This window comes from Microcaecilia unicolor, chromosome 3 (assembly GCF_901765095.1).
Source record: "Microcaecilia unicolor chromosome 3, aMicUni1.1, whole genome shotgun sequence".
Classification (NCBI taxonomy): domain Eukaryota; kingdom Metazoa; phylum Chordata; class Amphibia; order Gymnophiona; family Siphonopidae; genus Microcaecilia; species Microcaecilia unicolor.
In genome coordinates this window covers 469462747-469485757 of record NC_044033.1, presented here as the reverse complement: position 1 = coordinate 469485757, position 23011 = coordinate 469462747, and positions in this window count along the sequence as shown.

Below are 23011 nucleotides of genomic sequence, written 5' to 3'. Positions count from 1 at the left end.
CAGTTCCTCAGATACTATTACCCGAAGGTCCTTCTCCCTGTCTGTGCATATCAGTATCTATACGCTTAACACATATATCTTCCTTGGATTTCTACTCCCTGACTGCATCACTCTACACTTCTTTGCATTGAATTTTAATTGCCAAATATTAGACCATTCTTAATGTTTGCAGATCCTTTTTCATGTTTTAAACTCCCTCCGGGGTGTCCACTCTGCTTCAAATCATGGTATCATCCACAGAAAGGCAAGCCTTTACCTTCTAACCCTTCGGCAATGTCGCTCACAAATTTATTGAACAGAATTGGCCCCAGCACTGATCCTTTAGGCACTCCACTACTCATCTTTCCTTTTTCTGAGTGAATTCCATTACCCATCACCATCTGGCGTCTGTCTGCCAACCTGTTCCTAATCAAGTCACCACTTTGGGTCCTACCTTCAGCCTGTCAAATTTATTCAAGAGCCTCCTATGAGGAGCCATTGTTATTCGGGGTGTGAGCCCTTGAGCCCAGGCCGAGGCCTAGTATAGGATTCTGGCCAAGGCCTAGGGTAGACCGAACAGGCCCTACACACAACCCCATCCACCAAGTCCCCCCCACACACAACAGCCAATGGGCACCATCAGAAAATGGGAGATAGAGCATTCAGGCGGACCTCACGGCCGATCGGGAACCCAGTCACACTCTGGGAAGGGAGAAAGAACAACAAGGATTCCCCACAGAACTAGAGCACAAACAGTGCACACAATGCAGGGTAGAGACACAAGGGAAGGGGTGGGAGGCAGAAGCCTCTAAAGGTATACAAGGCTGTGCCACAGGGCGATCAAGAATACAGGAAGCCCCAGAAGGGAACACTCTAGACTTGTCCCGCACAGCACTCCAGGGAAAAAGGGAACCAACTATGGGAATACACTCTAGGCTGAACCATTCAGCACACAGGGAAAGGGGAAGTCACTCAAGGAATACTCTAAGGTGTGCCACAAGGCACCCAAGGAAAAAAGGGAAAACACTCACAGGATTACACTAGGCTATGCCACATAGCAGTCAAGGGAACTAGGCTGCACCTACATCATACAAAGATACAGAAAGCCCCACAAAGGAACACACTAGGCTGACTATACAGCACACAATGGGAAAGGGAGAACTACCTATAAGAATACACAAAGCTGACCCCACAATAGCCAAGGGAAAGGGGAACTGCTAAAGGAATAAACAGGGCAGAGCCACTCAGCAGACAAGGTAAAGGGGAGTGTAAGCAAACCGAGGAAGCTGTCTTGACACACACAGACCAGAAAAGGAACACTGCTCCCAGGAAATAGGAGGCAGAGTCAGCAAACAAAGAGCACTAAAACAAACAGGAGCAAAATACAGGGACAAGGGGAACTGCCAAATGGAGGCAAGACCACAGGGAGCAGAGCCAAAGCTCAGCACAACAAAGGGAACACAGAGGGAGAGAAAGCAAAACAAACAAAGGAATGATACAAGGCAAAAGCTTACCACAGATAGCACAAAATTAGAAAAGCAGAAAGCAGACCAGGTGTGGAGAAGTGGGGCAATCAAGGTCCTGCTGGGGAAGCCCAGCACACACACACACAGAGAAAAAAGAAGCACCGAGGAGAAAAGCTAAACTCCAACGGAAATACAAGCGCCCAAGCACAGGCTGGCTTCAGCTGAGCAAACAAAGCAATCAACGCTAAAGCAATGATTGCAGGGAAAGGCAGGCTTAAATGGATCAGGCTTCTGACGTTTGCTGGCTCAGCCTCTGACAAGCCAATCAGGAGTGAGTCCCAAACATTCCCCTGCCTATCCAGCAGAATCATAACAACCATTTCAAAGGTTTTGCTGAGATCTACGTAGATTACATCTAGCGCACATCCTCAATCCAATTCTCTGGTCACCCAGTCAAAGAATTCAATCAGATTCATTTGGCACAATTTACCTTTGGTAAAACCATGTTGTCTCGGATCTTTAATTTCCAGGAAATTCACTATACTTTCCTTCAACATCACTTCCATTACTTTTCCAATAACCAAAGTGAGGCTAATAGGCCTGTAGTTTCCAGCTTCTTCCCTGTCACCACTTTTGTGAAGAGGGACCACATCTGCTGTTCTCAAATCCCATGGATCTCTTCCTTGTCCAAGGATTTATTAAGCAAATCTTTAAAAGGACCGGCCAGAACCCTCTGTAAGCTCCCTCAATATCCTGGGATGGATCCCGTCCAGTCCTGTTGCTTTGTCCACCTTTACATTTTCAAGTTGTTCATAAACACTTCCTTCCATGAATAGTGCTATATCCACTCCATTCTCATATGTATCTTTGCTGGTCAATTGTGGTCCTTCTCCAGGATTTCCTTCTATGAACACAGAAGTATTTGCTTAGCTCGTTTGCTTCTCCTCATCATTATCCACATAGCGGTTCACAGCATCTTTCAGTTTCACAATTCCATTTTTAGTCTTCCTCTTTTCACTTATTTACCTGATAAAATTCTTATTTCCCCTCCTTACATTTCTACCCATTTGTTCTTCCGCTTGTACTTTCACAGACGTATATCTCTCTTGGCTTCTTTAAGTTTCATCTGGTATTCCTCTCTGTGTTCTTGAGTTTTTCTGTATTTCATGAATGCCCACTCTAGCCTTTATTTTTCTCAGCTACTTTCTTGGAGAACCGAATCAGTTTCCTTTTTCTCTTGCTTTTATTTGCTCTTTTTACATAAAGGTTTGTAGCTATATTTATAGCTCCTTTCAGCCTGGACCATTGCCTATCTGCTTCTCGAATGTCCCCCCATTTTACTAAAGTCAGCATGTTTGAAATCCAGCACTTTTAGTTTTGAGTGGCTGCCCTCCACTTTAGGTGTTATATCAAACCAAACTGATTATCAATGCTGCCGAGGTGGGCACCCACTTGAACATTAGACACACTTTCCCCATTTGTGAGACACTTTTTATGCAACTTGAAATACAAGAACTCAATAAGCACAATCTAGATAATTGTACCACCAGCAAAACTGATACTATATATTCAGCCTAATTTCTGCTGTTTCTGAATTCCTAAGGTATGTTTTAAATTTATTTTCCATATTTCTAGATGCACTATTAATTAGGCAGGCTACAATAAAACCATACATAACATAGCCACTCACACACCTGCACCTCCCTATTTCTCATGCATACCAAGAATGAATGAGCCTAAAACATTAATTGGCAAAAAAGCAGTCACAGCTTTATTAAATATTAATAACAAGTCAACTATTTCAAATTCAACATTCCATTTCACTGTAGTAAAGACATAGCAGCTCATAAGAACTTGCCATTTTGTAGTTAGTAACAAACTAACTGTAAACATTTGAAGAATTATATTTACACTCAATGGCAGAATTTACAGTAGCACCAGACCCTGTATTTGTTCCTCCAAGGTCCATGATAGTGCTGCACAAGAACCATTCCCTCATCACAAACTATCCTAATCAATTCTGCAAATTACAGTTGGCTACAGAACCCTGCTGTGACAAATGTCCTAACCACCCCCCTTGCACCCCAAAACAAAACTCCCTAATGAAACCTTTCCCCATACCCATGGGCTATCAAATAACAATGAGTGGTGGAGTTGGTGGGTTGGTGCTCTCCACATGCCCAGGCTCTCAACCAAAAGTGCCTCCAACCAAAACTATTTCTGCCTCTGAAGTTCCAGCTTGTCTCTGATTGGAGCATACCCACACTCTTTCTCCAATCAGCTTCTCCCCCACACCATCACTAACCTACCTTTGTGACCCAAGTCCCATTCACCCAAAAACCCTCTAAATTAACCCATCCTGTCTCATAATGTCTTACTCTACCCCATACCCACATTACCCATACAATTATCAAATATGGAGGTGGCATGGCTTATCAATGTTATAGTGCCCCTCTCCAAGCCAGGGGCACTCACATAGCTTAAATGGCAATACTCAGGAAAAGGTTGAGTTGCCAATGTGGTCTACATTTAAATTAGGTTATTTTATTAACTTGCGCAATTGTAGCACAGATCTCATTTTATGTACTAAAACCTACATAAGTACATAAGTAATGCCATACTGGGAAAAGACCAAGGGTCCATCGAGCCCAGCATCCTGTCCCCGACAGCGCCCAATCCAGGTCAAGGGCACCTGGCAAGCTACCCAAACATACAAACATTTTATACAAGTTATTCCCGAAATTGTGGATTTTTCCCAAATCCATTTAATAGCGGTCTATGAACTTGTCCTTTAGGAAACCTTCCAACCCCTTTTTAAACTCTGCCAAGCTAAACACCTTCACAACGAATTCCAGAGTTTAATTATGCGTTGGGTGAAGAAACATTTTCTCCTATTTGTTTTAAATTTACTACACTGTAGTTTCATCACATGCCGCCTAGTCCTAGTATTTTTGGAAAGCGTGAACAGATGCTTCACATCCACCTGTTCCACTCCACTCATTATTTTATATACCTCTATCATGTCTCCCCTCAGCCATCTCTTCTCCAAGCTGAAAAGCCCTAGCCTCCTTAGTCTTTCCTCATAGGGAAGTCGTCCCATCCCCACTATCATTTTTGTCGCCCTTCGCTGGAGCGATACAACGGCATTATAACATCCTCACATCTGTTTTTCATACCTTTCCTAATAATACCCAACATTCTATTCACTTTCCTAGCCGCAGCAGCACACTAAGCAGAAGGTTTCAGTGTATTATCAATGATGACACCCAGATCCCTTTCTTGGTCCGTAACTCCTAACGTGGAACCTTGCATGACGTAGCTATAATTCAGGTTCTTTTTCCCCACATGCATCACCTTGCACTTGTTCACATTAAACATCATCTGTCATTTAGCCACCCAGTCTCCCAGTCTTGTAAGGTCCTTCTGTAATTTTTCACAATCCTGTCGCGAGTTAACGACTTTGAATAACTTTGTGTCATCTGCAAATTTAATTACCTCACTAGTTACTCCCATCTCTAGGTCATTTATAAATATATTAAAAAGCAACGGTCCTAGCACTGACCCCTGAGGAACCCCACTAACTACCCTTCTCCATTGTGAATACTGCCCATTTAACCCCAGTCTCTGTTTCCTATCCTTCAACCAGTTTTTAATCCACAATAGGACATTTCCTCCAATCCCATGACCCTCCAATTTTCTCTATTTGCTAATAGTCTGTGGTTCATGGTGAAATAACCTCTCTTAATGATAACCCACGTTGATATGTCTACCTCTCAACATTCATAAACAACCTGCTAATATTCCATACTTCACAAATTCTGTTGCTTCAATCTCAGGACAAAAATGCTGGAGAAAACATATATGTCTTCAACTGTATTTTAAACCTAGATAGTTCTGTAAATAGGTTCATACTCCTTGGTAACTTCTTCCACAATAAGTGATCAACAAAGGAAAATAGTGTTTGCTTAATGCGATCTCATTAGAAAAAAAAGGCTCACCACAAGTTTTTGGGTCCCTTCAGATCTCAATATCTGAGCTAGCTGAAAGCTCTCCAGCACCTGCATTATATATAATGAAACCAGACATACCACCATTTATAAACCAGAATCAAAAGTCTGAACCTAATCCTATAATAAACAAGAAGCCAATGTAGTTCTTTGAAGGCAGGAGTTGTATGTTCCAAATTAATAAAATCCACCACTAATCTTGTTGCTGAATTTTGAACAATTTGTAATACTTTACATTATACTTATGTTAAACCCAGTTACAGGATATTACCAAGCTTCCCGGTTATACCAGTTGTTATGAATCAGTATAATTAAATATTCAAAACTTCCCCCAAAACAATGTTCTGGCACAATTTCAAAATCTCCCTAATTCTATAAAGGGCACCTTAAGTTGTGTGCGCTAATTTGGCCACATGGCCAAATTGTGCAAACAGCTTAATTGATTAACAAGCCTGTCAGCACTGATAATTGGTACTTCACAACCAATTAGCAACACTAATTGGCTTTAATTAGAATTTCCATGCACAACTTTCTAGGCATATTCTACAATGTAGTGCATGTAAATTCTAATGCATGCAGCTGAAAAAGGGGCATGGAATGGGCAGGTTGCAGGTATTTAAAAAAAAACTATGTGCACTATTATGGAATACTTCTAATCCGCGCCTAAGTTAGGCGCAGGTATTAAGGTCTGGTTTTAAGTGGCCTAAATGAGTGCACCCAAATTTTAGTCGCAAGAACAGCACATGAGCATATTCTATAAACTATGTCTAACTTTAGGCGTAGTTTATAAAATCACGCTAAGAGCATGTTTTTTCAGCACCAATTTTTAAGGCACCATTTATAGAATTTGACCAAATATCTTTTTATTTTAATTTTTGTTTCATGGTATATTGAGTCTCCAATTTTGTGTTTCATGCCTACACCAGTTCATAAAAATATATAGAACTAATTAGCTAATTAAGCCTATTACTCGAGTACATATACTCATCAGATAGAATGAGTGACAGGAGAGAAAGAAAGAGTGTGTGTGTTTATCTTCTAATGAAATCTGCCTGCCTATGGCAATGTTCTATGAGCTTCTCTGATCAAGGATCACATCTCTTTACATCTTGACTCTAAAGCAAATATTGTTTTCTATTACTGTAGAAGTTTCCTTGAGGGAATAAAAGAAACAATTTTGTTTGTAGGAGAAGCTATATACTAATCCAAGGCAAGAAAACAATTTTCTGATACTAGCACAGTAGTACCACTTATTTGCAATGAAAAGGAAAAGTAACATTGGATTTTCAATGTACTGGTAGAAAAGAGAACACACAATACGAAATGTTCCAACTGGAATATCATATAGTATAAAATTCCTTTTAGTTAGGCAGCACTAATTCTAACTTCCAATTTATGCTTTTTTAAACTGCATTTGATTACAATTGTTTACAGACGTTTAGTTGGTGAGTACAAGTTAATCTTCCTTGAACTGAAGCTAATTAGCTAAATGGAAAATTGAAACTAAGAAAATCATTAATTAAAGAATAACAATTTATAAATCAACATATTGAATTGCTCAGTTCAGTGTGTATGTGTGGGGTGGGTGAGAATTTCATAGAGACAAGCTAAACAACAAGAACAACAAAAGATCAATTTCTCTTTGTTGTTTATTTTATTCTTTTATTAAAGACCAAATAAGGGCAACACTGGACACACAAGGGGACACTTATAACATAATGCCTAGGATAAGAAGGAAGACAGGTGCCTATTTCACACCCATCCCATAAAGACAAATAGACACCTGTGTTTCTTTATAGGATTACTAGCATAACAGGTCAAATACTTGGATGCATTTAGGCAGGACCATTTACACTAGCTGGTATAAATGCACATACGTTGAGGATAGCCAATTTTACATATGTATAAGCAAAGTCTGCCTATACACATGCTTACCAGAAAAGTACATGCTATGAAAACATTCCTCATTTTCTGCTAGTCAGTATTCTATGAGAAGTCATTTATGTGTGTTCCTGTTGCCTAAAACTAGCCATCTTCTTATGAAATTATTATGATAGTGGGTGATATATCTATCCCTTAAACTAGTGGTCTTCATTGATTTCTAAGTTGGGGTCACTTTGGGTTCAAAAGAGATGAAAGAGAGCTGACCAATATCTTCCCATGTGGGGGCAGCAGTACTGACTAGTGTGTGCCAATGACATCCATCCCAATCAATCTGTGTCTTTCAGATGCCCCCATGTTTAGGCGTATGCCACCAGTCTCTCTGTCAAATCCTATCCTCCTCCTTCCCCTTCTTTCCCTTCCAATTGGTCCAGCATTTTCCACATTCCCTCCAAACAATACCAACATTTTTCTCTCCATCCCCTGTTTCCCCATTGGACACTCACCCAACCCTAATTAGACTTCTCAAGTCCCCATTCCCCTCTGCCAGGAGCAATTCCCAGTACCATTCAGCCAACTCGAAAAGGATGTCTAGATGCCCCACTTACCTCTAGAGGTAGAAGCAATTCCCAATACTATTAGGGTGAGTCTGCCAAATAAGGAGGTGCTCAAAGCATTACTTTATTTAGCAAACTGACCTGAAGCAGTACATTGGAATGGACCTCTAGGGGTCAGGTGCCATCATTTTGAAAGACAGCAGTGCCTGAAGCAGGTGTGAGGTTGGAGGTCAGAGGAGTTTTGGAGGGTAAGGAGATGATTGGGAGAATGTCCAGGAAGGTGGGCTTAGAAGTCTTGCCTCTTTGACATTGCTTTTGACTCATAACCACTCGCCTCCACCTACCCTCCTCTCCTCCTTCCTGTACACATTAATTGATTTGATTTGCTTACTTTATTTCTTGTCTGTTAGATTGTAAGCTCTTTGAGCAGGGACTGTCTTTCTTCTATGTTTGTGCAGCGCTGTGTACGCCTTGTAGCACTATAGAAATGCTAAATAGTAGTAGTAGTAGTAGTAGTAGTAAATCCACCAGCTAATCTACAAAAAAAATAAATGACAGTGGTCATCTTAAATATCTTCAGAGGCTTTCACTGACTTACGGGCCTTGCATTGCCTTAAACTAAAAACATGGGAGACCAGAAATCTGACATTATCCCCTGGATTCTATATGGGTCACCCAAAGTTGGGGACTCAAATATGAGTGCCAGTTGCAGATCTGCTTGCAACTTAATTTACTAGTTAGGCACTAAAAATCAATAGTTGGTGTTAATTGATAGCAATTTGGAGTTATGTGCACATCTACCCTATACCCTATTCTATAACATATGTGCCTAAATTTCATAGTGCACAACTCCAAAGGGGGTGTGGCCATGGGAGGGGCGTGGGTGGGTCAGGTTTATTCACAGATGTTAGTATTCTATAATGTGCCTGTCATTTGTGTGCCTTACTGCCTTAAATTGGGCATTAGCATTTGGCAGGTGTAAATGCTTGTGCTGAAAGTTAGTCAGTGAAATGCATGCTAAGCTAGTATTCTGTAAAAGTTGTTCCATGCAGATTCCCTGCTATATGACAGATTAAGAGAGGAGGATGGATGACACTTTTTGAGAATGTCAAAGTCACTGGGCGATGGCTGCCTGGTCTTGGGATGCTCCCATCTGGCTGGTGGGTCATTTTTGCTCACACCTTGGAACCTTATCCACCTGGGAAATATTTGCCTCTTCATTCCAGCATCTGCTAGATGGAAAACATCAAGGAATATCTAACTTGGGTACTGTACAGCCCTGGTGACTGTTCACTGGACAAGCAAAAACTGGATCTGTGCTTCATACCTGCAGTGTAGCAAATGTCATTCCTAAGGCCTCAAAACCTGGCATGTGACCTATTTTGAAACTGTGCTCTGAGTGTCAACAATACTGTGGGAATGGAGAGAAGTGAATAGTGTCAGGGTGAATCACTGTTGAGGTCTCAGTATTGTACCTTCCCAATATATGCCCTTTTACTATGTCCTTTGAGTATTCACAGTGTGCCATAAATATAGAGGCTGATATTAAACTGGTGGGAGGCAGCCCACCTAAGTGCCACGATCGGCACTGACCCAGGATATTCAATACCAGGTCATTTCTGGTGACCGGCATTGAAATCTGGGGTTTTCTTTCGATCAGATCAAACTTAACCAACCGTGTCAATATTCAGTGCTGGTCATTTAAGTTTATAACAGCCAAAGATAGGACTGCAATTTAGGCTGTCCAATTTGACTGCTAAACCTTGCCAGTCACACTGAATATTTTCTGGTTATCTTTTTGGCGCTAACCGACAATACTCAGCAGAGATAACCAGTTATCTTGAGCTGAATATTGGCAGTTCGGCACCGAAACACTATTTAACCAGTCAGTGACCATGCCTTGTTGATTAAATAGCACCAATTATCGGGGTGATGGAGGTGGTCAGTGGCTCCAGAAGGATGCACACCTTGACATTCAACTGCACCTGGAAAAAAAAACTTGTTGGATAGTTAATCAGATTGCATGCTTTTAACTAGTTCACAATGAGCACATTTTAAACATTTAAAAAATGAGTATAGGATGTAGGCTGGCTACTTCTACTGTACTACCACAACTTATCATTTCTATAGCGCTACTACACATACACAGCGCTGTACACTGGATATGAAGAGACAGTACCTGCTCGACAGAGCATACAATCTAATTAAAGCCATGGTTTGAAATGTTTTGTAGGGAGGAATTGTGAGTTTTGTAGGGGATTCAATTATGTAGAAGTAGTGTGATGCTGTGGTTGTCTTCCAGTTGCACAAAGAGGCAGGTAAGCAACATCTACCTTCATGGCTTGTATGCCAAATCACATAAAGAAACAAATCAATGATTCTATTATGTTAAGGGCCAAAGAAGGCATTCAGCATCAGAAGCATAGCTAGACCTCAATTTCTTGGTGGGCATGGGGGTTTACTGGGTGGACATAGTCTACACATTTCCTATCTGTCTGCTACTCTGCCCCCCCCCCCCCCCCCATTGAAACTTTGTCTGCATAGGATATGTTTGGAAAGACTGCATGAATAAGTTGCTGCAATTATAAGATAAGTGTACATTCTTAAAGGCAATTATTTTTTTTAAGTTTATATAAAGAAAGAAAAAGCTGCCTCTATTGACACACCAGGAAAAGTGGTTAAAGACGTTATTATATACATTTAAAGCTGCATGTGTTTGAAGTATTTGAAAAGTATAATAGAAGTGTTTTGAAGTCAGTGATTGAAAAGAGGAGCAAAAACATGTTAAAGCTACCCATTTTTTTCTGAGGTTTCTTCCTACCCTTTAGTAATTAAGTTTTTTGCTGAATACTCTTACATTAAATACTACTGTCCTTAATGAAATTTCTATGACACCGCATTCCACATTTCTTAAAGTTACATACAAATATGGAAGTATATGTGGATATCTGCATGACAGTGCTGCCAATAAGAGTGCACTTTCTACCAGGTGACCAAACCTGTTTTAAAATACTGGTATATATTTTGGTGGGATCTTATAGGTCCCCATCTTAGAAAATAATTCTCTACATAGGCACCTCCTCTTACATGCCCCAGTCTTGCTCAGTAAGAGTCTATTCTATAATGGCATCTGAGCATCCATAACCTGACATCAACACACCTAAAATGTATTTGGGCAGATGTATACCAGCCATATACATGGTGTAACTGCAGGCATCTAAATGTAGCAAGAGCATGTAACTTACTTTATTCTATAAGCTGTGCACATGTCAGTGCTACCTATTCTCCTCTCATGCTCCACCCATTTGAAAGTCCCCTTTCCAACGTAACATACAAACATAAGAATAGCCTTACTGAATCAGACCAGAATCCTGTTTCCAACTGCGGTCAATCAAGGTCACAAGTACCTGGCTGAAACCCAATTAGTAGCTACATTCCATGTTACCAATCCCAGGGCAAGCAGTGGCTTCCTCCATGTCTATCTCAATAACAGATTATGGACTTTTCCTTGAGGAATTTGTCCAAACCATTTTTAAAACCAGATACACTAACCACTGTAACCACATCCTATGGCAACGAGTTCCAGAGCTTCACTATTCATTGAGTGAAAAAAGGTATTTCCTCCTATTCATTTTAAAAGTATTTTCATGTAATTTCATTGTGTCCCCTAGTCTTTGTACTTTTTGAAAGAGTAAAACATCAATTCACTTTTACCTGTTCTACACAATGAAAGTAAAATGTGTTTTGTGTCAAGTAACACATTTCTTGGCAGTACTTATTGTTTCCTAATATTAGTGTTAGACATTCTTAGAAAGGTTTATGGGTTTTACTGTTGTTTTCTATTCCATTTATGTTGTACTCCTAAATAAACCATTATATTCTATATACTCTTGATGGTCCATATTTCTTATCAGGAAATAAGTAGGTAATCTTTTTAAATTCTTTTTTAGCATTGGGACCCATGATCAAGTGTGTTCATCTTCTTGATTTGGTGCTGTTATATACACACACACCTAATCATATGGATCTGTGTCATCTGTATCACCTGTTATTGATGGCCACTCCTCTACTCCACCTTGGTCATGCCCACACACCATCCATTTAGGTGGATGAGCACTAATATTTAATATGTGGTGATGCCTGTGCTATATGCATAATGCTGTTTAGTAAACATATCCCATAGACAGAATTACCCAAGAGATTGTACATGTGTAAATTATATTGGGCCTGATTTTCAGACCATGGGAGGCAGCCCAGATAATTGCTACAATTGACTCTGACCCAGATATTCAATGCTGGGCCATTTCCAGAATATCCAGGATTTTTTTGTCTGGCTCAAACTTAATCAGCTAAGTGAATATTCAGCACTGGCCGGTTAAGTTTATAGCACCCAAAGATAGGACAGCTATTTAGACAGTCAAATTTGCCTGCTAAACGTAGCTGGCTAGTACTTGAGTATTCGCAGATAGCCGGCTATATCGCATGACATAGCTGGTTAGTCACTATCCTCCAGATTCTATATAGCACGCCTAGAGATCTACACCAAAATTGTTGTGGATTCTATAACAATGTGTGTAACTTAATTGGCTCATTGATAATGTCTCTTAACAAGCAATAATGAGCACTAATTGGTACTGATTAGAATTTATGTGCACAACTTCCTAATTGTATTCTGTAATGAAGTGCATCAAACTTTTAACATGTGCAGGCAAAAAGTGGTGTGGTTATGGGTGGGGAAATGGGTGTTTTGTGGGCATTCCGAAATTTACTCATATAGTTATATAATATGGCCCAGTGCGCGTAAATATACACACCGATATTTACACCACATTTTCGTTGGTTTAAATGGATGTGCGTAGTTTTCGGCACTGAGATATCAACTACGCATATTCTATAATTGCTATATGCTATATGCTAACTGTGTATATTCAGCAGAGATAACCAGCTATTTCCCACTGACTGTTAGCAATTAGCTGGTTAAATGCTATTAACCAACCTTTCAAGGCTGGTTAAATAGCACTGAATATTGTCCAGAATCTCTAGAGAAGCTTTCAAGATAATTTTCATTTTCATTCATGTACAATGTTGTATAAAAAATATATATTTTGTTCTCTGACTCTTATATGTTATTTTAATCAGAATACCTCTGATGATTGCATATGCTGAAACACGGCCATGTTAAGGTTTTTAAAATACATTTTAATATATGTAATAAAATATCTTATGTTTTGTTTATGTTTATTTGCTATTTCATATATAGCGTTTACAGCAGAATGTCAAAGCAGTGTACAAAAAAAATAAAAATTAATTAGTAAGAAAAGAACTACAATGTGCTAAAAGGAGAGAGGTAAGTCATACAAGAGCTGAACACATACCTAAGAAAAATAAAAACAATTGATCTGTGCAATGTGCCAGTAGCAGGATCTCATTATCAGGGGATTCAATTTAAAGGGACATTGAAGGCAAGTCTGAACAGATGGACTTTGAGAAGGGATTTATACTTTGGAAATGAAAACAAGGACCTAAGTTCATGGGGAAGTTCATTCCAGAGTTTAGATGCAAAGAAAAAGAAGGCCGAAGAGCGAGTAGATTCATAATGTGCAAGCTTTGGTGAGAGAAGAACCAACCTGTGATCGTCAGAAGACCAAAGGGAATGGGAAGGTGTGTAGGAGATATCAAGGGCCATAAGATGGGAAGGAATACTGGAATTTATAACTCCCATCCCTACAGCTTTTTTTTTAAGAGGTAACTTTGTGAGATATCTGATTGTGTGTTTTTACACTGATCTCATGTCCCTAGGGGTGACATCCCAATTCAATTAACTTTACTTTGCTATCTTCATTATCTAGTTTATTAGCTCACCTTGGCGCTTTTAAAATGTCTAAGACAGATGCAAACCATCACTACAGTGAAGTCTTTTACTCCTCTAGATCATCTCAGTCCCCAAGAAAGCCCAAACATTTTTTTTATTTATGCCAGTTCTTGCTTTGACAATCCTTGTGTGACATAACCAGTGCTTTTTCTTATCACAGATAAATACTGCCTTAGAAAACACCAGCTATTGACAGCTGCCTAGGGGCCCTTTTACTAAGCCGCGTAAGCGCCTATGCGCGCCCATTGTACGTAAATTCTGATTTACTTCTTAGCTACCGTGTTGCCTGGGTGGTAATTTCATTTTTTACACACGTCCACTACGCGTGGCAGAAAATATTTTTATTTTCTAATATGTGGGCAGTCATTGGCATTTGAATGTGTGTTGACCATTACCGCCCAGTTAATGTGTGAGACCTTACCGCTAAGCCAATGGCTGGTGGTAAGGTCTCAGACCCAAAATGGACGTGCGCCAATTTAAATTTTGACACACGTTCATTTTCGGCCAAAAAAAGGCATTTTTTACAGGTGCACTGAAAATTATTCTGCATGTGGCCTAAACCCATACCTACACTACCGAAGGCCATTTTCAGCGCATGTTAGTAAAAGGACCCCATAATATTTCCCAAATTTCATGATTTCTAGCCTGGTCAATTATATTCAAGTGGACTATGCCATCAATTTTATTTTTCCTCCTTTCTACTTAGTTAATATTAAAGTTGTTCTTATCTTTTATAGCTGATCCACATAACATGTTTCTGTCTTGCTCCAATTCTGCTCCCAAATCTAGTATTTTCATAACGGATTCTCGCCCCCCCCCCCCCCCCCCCACACACACACAGAAGGCATATTCTTCCTCTCTGGGATCGTTTCCATTCTGGGATCTTTGACACTAAGGGCCCCGTTTACTAAGCCACGCTGTAGGCGTGCTAGCATTTTTAGCGTGTGCTAAAAATGAATGTGCGCTAATGCTAGAGACACACCAAATTTAACCACCTCACTCGTCGTTCCGATTTCCCTATCATTTAAAAATAAATAGCTCCGGTCCAAGTACTGATTCCTGCAGCACTCCACTGTTCACCCTCCTCCAGTGAAGGAAATTACCATTTAACCCTGCGCTCTATTTTCTGTCCAATAATCAATTCCTAATCCACACCAGAACCTTCCCTCCTATCCCATGACTCTTTAATTTTCTCAGGAGTCTCTCGTGAGGAACTTTATCAAAAGCTTTCTGAAAATCTAGGTACACTACATCAACCAGCTCACCTTTATCCAATGTTTATTCATGCCTTCAAGGAAATGAAGCAAATTGGTGAGGCAAGACTTCTCTTGGTTGAATCCATGCTTACTCTGTACCATTAAACCATGTTTGTCTATATGTTCTGTAATTTTATTCTTTATAATAGTTTCCACTATTTTGCCCGACACTGACATCAAGCTTACCGGTCTGTAATTTCCCTGATCACCCCTAGAACCCTTTTAAAAAAATTGGTGTTATATTGGTCACCCTCCAATCTTCAGGTACTATTGATGATTTCAACAACAGGTTACATATTACTAACAGCAGATCAGCAATTTAAGAATTGATTTCTTTGAGTACCCTTGGATGTATGCCATTCTGACCAGGTAATTTTAGTACTCTTCAATTTGTCAGTTTGGCTCAGTACATATTCCGGGTTCACCAAGATTTCTTTCAGTTCTTCCACATCATCACCCTTGAAAACCATTTCTGGTGCAAGTAGATCTCTTACAACATCTTCTGTAAAGACAGAAGCAAAGAATTCACTCAGTTTCTCCGCTATGACCTTGTCCTCCCTGAGCACCCCTTTTACTCCTTTGTGATCTAACAGTCCCACGGATTCCCTCATGTCTTTCTGTTTCTGATGTACCTGAAAAAGTTGTTATTGTGAGTTCTAGCCTCTGTGGAAAGTTTCTCTTCATATTCCCTTTTAGCCTTCTTTATTAATGTGTTGTATCTGACTTGCCAGTGCTTATGTTGCTTCTTATTTTCATCATTTGGGTTATTTTTCCATTCTTTGAAGGACAATGTTTTGGCTGTAATAGCCTCTTTTACTTCACCTTTTAACCATGCTGGCTGTTTTTCTATAAATAATTAATTCAAGCCAATTACAAGAAAATGCATAGTCAGTATGGAAGGTAAATTGTTTTCTATTTCTAAAGAAAAGCATGTGTGGACTGGTAAGATAAGAAGTTGTCAATGTTATTAAATTTCAACATAATCCATCCTGCCATCTGCTGCTAGCTTGCAAATTGGAACATTTTGCTCTATATTTCAAGGGATATTTTTCCAGGTCACCATGTAAAATGAGTTTATCTTGTTGGGCAGAATGAATGGACCGTTCAGGTCTTTATCTGCCGTCATTTACTATGCTACTATGTTAGAACACAAAGTAAGAAAACAAAACAGACTACATACCAAATATGCCAGGCCAGTGATACATGGATGAAACTGATGAAAGATCCCATATCACCAATGCCCTTTGGATTTGGTCTAATTAATTTCCTCAGTTATGTAGGGTGGCTTGAATAGATTCAGTGGCAGAATTAAAAAAAAAAAAATAGCACTTCACAGAAGCTGTTTGCTGTTGTATGGCTTTATTTGACTGGTAATAAACATGTCAGTATTTGTAGTAAAGGGACGTGGTAACAAAATGAAAAATACGTATGTAAAATATAGAAAAAAATAAAATATATCTGAAATTATTTATACTTTGCTTATGTTCTTTTTAATATACAATTGAAATGAGTTATCACCACTCAAGGCTTAGGGGCCCTTTTACTAAGCCACGTAGGTGCCTACGTGTGCCCAAACGTGCCGCCAAAATGGAGTTACCGCTCAGTTACCGCATGGCCCTTGCAGTAATTTCATTTTGGGCGTGCGTCCAATACGCGCATTTGAAAAATATTTTTTATTTTTGGGTGCACGTAATTGACGCGTGCCAAGTTGCATTTGGCTCGTGTAGGTCATTACCGCCTGGTTACTGCATGAGTCTTTACCGCTAGGTCAATGGCTGGCAGTAAGGTCTCAGACCCAAACTGGATGCGCAACAATTTTCATTTTGCCGCACATCCATTTTCGGCCAAAAAAAGGCCTTTTTTCATAGGTGTGCTAAAAAATGGATCAGTGCATGCCCAAAACCTGTCCCTACACTACTGCAAGCCATTTTTCAGCGCGCCTTTGTAAAAGGACTCCTTAGAAAATTTTACATTCACTGTCCTCAAGTTCATATTTCATTCCCTTACCTGTTTGTAGTCTCTGTTTGTCTCTTTGTCCTGTGTACTGCTGCAGGATGTTTGTGAAGACTGCTTGGAGAGTGAGTGGCTAGAGGGTGTGGCAGGAGTGCTTGCACTGTGGCTCTGCTGTGTGTGACCACATTGTTTGTTGGTGGTGGAAGAGTGAATGTCAGCTTCTGTTTATTGCTGCTGTGTTTCACCAAGTTGGTGAGAAGAGGTGAGCACTGGTGGCACTGCGTTGCACCTGTAGTGTGGGAAAATGGAGGCACTAAATGCACAGGTAGGGTCAAATGGTTAGCATCTAAGAGAAGGATTAGGGGTATAGAGGAGAATCAAAGAGGACATATAGAAAGGGGAACCAGTGAGGAGTACCTTGTGAGTGAGAGTGGGGACTTTAAATATAGAACAAAAATGAATAAGGAACCAGTGAAATTTAACAAATAGAGGTCAAACATGTTCAGATCTACACGCTCAATAAAGTAAATAGAATATCAGGAAGTATTCAGAAAAGGATGAAAACTAAAACACAAAATAGTGTATTGTTTCTGTATTAATATTGTAAGATGTCCTGGCAGACCTATCCCATAAGTGATACGAGTTGCTTGGAGAAATATTTGTTTCATTTTCATGTCATTTTGGACTTTTTTTCTGACTTGTGAGACTTATTATTGTAATAATAATAAAAAAAGCATGTTTGAGAACATTCTAATGCTTATTTGTAGGTTAGCACAATAAATTGATATTGCACTTACTACATTTTTAAAGGTGTGCTAAAAATTGCTTGCTAAAGATGTATATCCTTAATGCATTGCTATGTTTTTGTTCAGTCATGTGATTTCATTCTCAAGGGCTTATGGGTATAGGTGTTATCATTTTCTGCATGACCTTAGTCTTCAGGATCTCATTTTGCAGTAGTCTGAGCCTTCTCAATGGCATGTAACCAGCTACCACATGATCCGATGCAAGTAATGAATAGTATGATATTGGTAGTCACTCAGGAAATAGCATAGAACTGTGGTTTCAAACCTGTCCTGGGGGACCACTACCCAGTTACATTTTTAGGATATCCGTAATGAATATGCATGAGAGAGGTTTGCATGCCTGTCACCTCTATTATATGCAAATCTCTCTCGTGCATATTCATTAGGGATATCCTGAAAACCCAACTGGCTGGTGGCCCCCCATGACTGGTTTGAGAACCAGTGGAATAGAAAACGGGCATACCATAGTAACATAGTAACATAGTAGATGACGGCAGAAAAAGACCTGCACGGTCCATCCAGTCTGCCCAACAAGATAACTCATATTTGCTGCTTTTTGTGTATACCCTACTTTGATTTGTACCTGTGCTCTTCAGGGCACAGACCATATAAGTCTGCCCCGCACTATCCCCGCCTCCCAACCACCGGCCCCATCTCCCAATCACCGACACAGGCACAGACCGTATAAGTCTGCCCAGCACTATCCTCACCTCCCCACCACCAGCCCTGCCTCCCAACCACCGGCTCTGGCACAGACCATACAAGTCTGTCCAGAACTATCCCCGCCTCCCAACCACTAGCCCAGCCTCCCGATCTTGACTAAGCTCCTGAGGATCCATTCCTTTGGCACAGGATTCCTTTATGCTTATCCGCATTATGTACTGTGATCTTTGTGAACAGCTATTAATATAATATTCTTTCATTTTCACTGCGGACATCAGCGTCTTCTTTGGACCCTTTAATATATGTAGTAAGTTGTATCTGCTTAGCAGTTTATTGTTAACATGCAGAAGAAGACCCTATTATAAATGATACAGTTTATTGCATAGACCTCTAAAAGGTGAAAATATTAACTGACCTTACATGATAGCTCATAAAACCCAAGCATATTGATAATTTCCAGCACAATTTTAAACTAAGGCATTGCATCTATGTATAATAGAACTCTAAAGCAAACCCAATTAATTTTTAATCACAGTCCTTACATTGTGTCACTTGATTTATAGGTAGCAGTATATCCAAAGCTACCTTTTAAATTGAACCTTGTCACTTCTGTATAATTTGTCAATAAATTTACAATTTTGCATTGCAATTCTGTCTTATCAGGTTTACCTTTCATATTAGGTTAGCATCATCATTATTGAAGTTAGTGACTTGTGTTGAAATGGCATGGTGACCCAACCTCACACATAAAATGTACTCACAGCATTCTCCATCAGGATAGGAGTTTTATAAAACAGCACTGAGGGGCCCTTTTACAAAGCATCAGTAAGTCCAGTTCGGGCTTACCACATGCTAAACTGGAACTACCGCTAGCCCAACGCGGCCGCTGGTGGTAGTTCCGGCTCAAGCGTGCACCATTTCCGGCACGCCAGGAAAATATTTTTTTACTAGTGTGCTGCTAACCCAGCAGAAATCAGGCATCACTGCATGCTGCCCGGTTACCATCGGGTTACCGCGGGAGCCCTTACCACCAACTCAATGGGTGGCAGTAAGTACTCCCTGCTGTGTGGCCATGCGGTAAGAGTATTCCTCTTACCGCAAGGCCATTTTTTTGGGGGGGAGGGGCTTTTACCCACTGTGGTTAAAAGGGCCCTGGTGTGTTGAAAAAAAAAATAGCCCCCGCCGCTATTCCAGTACCTTTTTTCCTGCAGCTTAGTAAAAGAACCCCTCAATTCTTTCTGTTAACTGTGCCAGTGTTTAAAGTGCTTGCCCCAGAGACAGAAACCCCAATGATATGGTGTGACATGATATGAAATGCTGCTTGTAGTCTGCCAGCTCCAAGAACTTAGGTTCAAAGTGGATAACCAAGGATAAAAAAAGACACTAATTAAAGATATGATTTCTGAAACAAATAAGTCTTCATATGTTTTCAAAAAGATAGATAGGTGGACATAGACGAACAAGGGGTATCTTATAAGATAAGGATTTTATTCTGTCTTTATTAATCAAAAGTTGTATTACCCACAGAGGATTTGGATCCAGTTGCCACCCTTATCAGGGCAGGCACAAGGCTTCCGAAGCATCTAGATGCCCCCAAACTAATCCCATTTACCTGATCTGGTGAGCCAGTCAGCAGTGATCTTCACTCACTGCTGCCATCTTGAAAAATGATGACACCTCACCCCTAGTGGTTCATCGAAATGCACCCCTAGGGCCAATTTGCCAAATAATGCAATGCTTCCATTATTGGGGGTGCCTTGAGATGGGATCAATCCCTGTTCATGCACTGACAACAAAGGAGACATTTTACACATTATGTAGTGAACTGCTGCATATTACTATCACTCTACACTTGTTAATGCCACTGTAATTTGCATATCATTAGTTTTCTGCATTGGGTGCAAATTATTTTTTAGCACGTGTTAGATACTGTGTATTGAAGATTAGTACCCTGATCTAACATATCACTTGCTTTATTGAGACCTCTGATTCTACTTCCCGTCTTGGTGGAAGGAAGAGCCAGGGAGAGCTTTTTATGACAAAGCAGGATGTGGTTGCCTGAATCAGCACGTTGTTTTACCTGCTCCTTCCTCCCTACCTACTTGACCTCTGCAAGACAACTTTGATCTTATGATACAGGGAGATCATTTCTAGCTATATTAATTTGAAGGAAATGTAGGGGCCCTTTTATCAAACTGTGGTAAAAAGTGGACTTAGCGCATGGTTATGCGGGTCATTTTCACATTCTAAGGACATTTTTATCACATAGGTCAGCGTTTCCCAAACTGTGCGCCACGGCACTCCAGTGAGCAACGGTGAACTCACATCACAAGGGTACCACAGGACATTCGGGAGTTCACATTCCGAGTGCCTCTTTCCACCGCCCACCCGCTCGCTCGCTTCAGGCTGCCGATAGTGATGTAAGATCTGCCTTTGGCCTGCCTCCGAAGCCTTCTTAGTACAGCATCCCGCCTATGCAGGAACAGTAAGTCACTGTACAAAGAAGGCTTTCGGGGCAGGCTGAAGGCAGCGCTTACACATTGCTTCCGATGCAGGTAGCCTGGAAGTTTGGAGGCCTGCTCCCGCCCCGGGACCCTGGCTGCTCACTACTCAGCTGTCAAGGAGAGAGGACAGGGCTGCAGGACATTATGTTTCCTCCCTCCTGTGCTCAGGTCTAGGCTCTTCTTCATCCTCCTTTCCCCAGGAACAAGGTAAAAAAAGGATTATAATGGATTGCCAGCTATTTTGTAGGTGGTAAGGACTCACGCGCTAATTGCATGCTAATCAGTTAGTTTGCAGTAATATAGCACACTAATTGATTAGCGCACAACACACCTATTCTCTGGCCCTGAACTGCCCCAGCACTAAAAAATAAAATATATTTTTTTAGCATGTGGGAACCATGTGCTGATGCCAAAATGATCTCAGGATGCCTGAACATGTGCCATGGTATAGCATTTTTAGCTGCAGTAAACACATGTTAGTGTTTACCACAGCTTAGTAAAAGGGCCCCACATACTTTTTCACAGTGCATTTTATTACTTTAGCATGATCTAATTCTACATCATTTTATCTAATAAAAATATCTTTGAATAGCTCACATAATTTAAACTGCTATCATACAAAACCAAGATACACATAAATCACATACACACCTGTTTACTGAGCCGCGTTAGTGTTCTGACACAGCCCATTCCAAGTGGATGGGCTAAGTCGGCATTAGTGCATGGCAGTCATTAGCACAGATTAGTAAACAAGGGGCATAGTTTCTGTATTCAGAGGAAATAGAACCATGGTTTATTTTTCCTAGAAAACATAGAAAATAGATTACAGAGAGAGTAGTATACTTAGAGGGGCATAATCGAACGAAAACGCCTATCTCAATGGACGTTTATCTCCGATAACGGGTACGTGAAGGGGTGGGACAAACCGTATTTTCAAAAAAAAAAATGGACATTCATATTTTTTCCCGAAAATACGGGTTGTGCGGGGCAAATGCCTTGGATGTGTTCGTTTTTGAGCTGGGCGCTTTTGTTTTTCAGCGATAATGAAAACTGAAAGCGCCCAGCTCAAAAACGAATACATCCAAGGCATTTGTTCGTGGGAGGGGCCAGGAGTCGTAGTGCACTGGTCCCCCTCACATGCCAGGACACCAACTGGGCACCTTAGGGGGCACTTTTACAAATCAAAGAAAAACCGTAAACGAACTCCCAAGGGCATAGCAGCTTTCCCTTGTGTACTGAGCCCCCCAAATCTCCCCCAAAACCCACTGCCCACAAGTCTACACCATTACCATAGCCCTATGGGGTGAAGGGGGGCACCTACATGTGAGTACAGTGGGTTTTGTGGGGGTTTGGAGGGCTCAGTATTACGCATCACAAGTGTAACAGGTAGGGGGGATGGGCCTGGGTCCACCTGCCTGAAGTCCACTGCACCCACTAACAACTGCTCCAGTGACCGGCATACTGCTGTGATGGAGCTGGGTATCACATTTGAGGCACACATACAGGCTGGAAAAAAAGTTTTTACACTTCTTTTTTTTTGGTGGGAGGGGGTTAGTGCCCACTGGGGGAGTCAGGGGAGGTGATCCCCAATTCCCTGCAGTGGTCATCTGGTCATTTAGGGCACTTTTTTGGGACTTACTTGTGAAAAAAAAGGGTCCAGCAAAAGTGCCCTAAATTCTCGTTTAAAACGCCTTTCTTTTTTCGATTATCGGCCGAGGACGCCCATCTCTCCTTGGCCGATAACCACGCCCCAGTCCCACCTTCACCACGCCTCCGACACGCCCCTGTCAACTTTGTCCGCATCCGCCAGGGAGTGCAGTTGAAAACGTCTAAAATCGGCATTCGATTATACCGATTTATTCGTTTTTGTGAGATAAACGTCTATCTCCCGATTTGGGTCGAAATATAGGTGTTTTTCTCTATCGATTATAAGCAGGTTAGGAGCCCTTTTACAAAAGGTGGCAGCGATAGCGCCAGCTTGGCATGCGTTGATTCTGCCATACTGCCTGGATCTCAGCTGAGCCCTTCAGTAGTTCTATCTCCCACCGTGTTCTAATTCCAATGCTA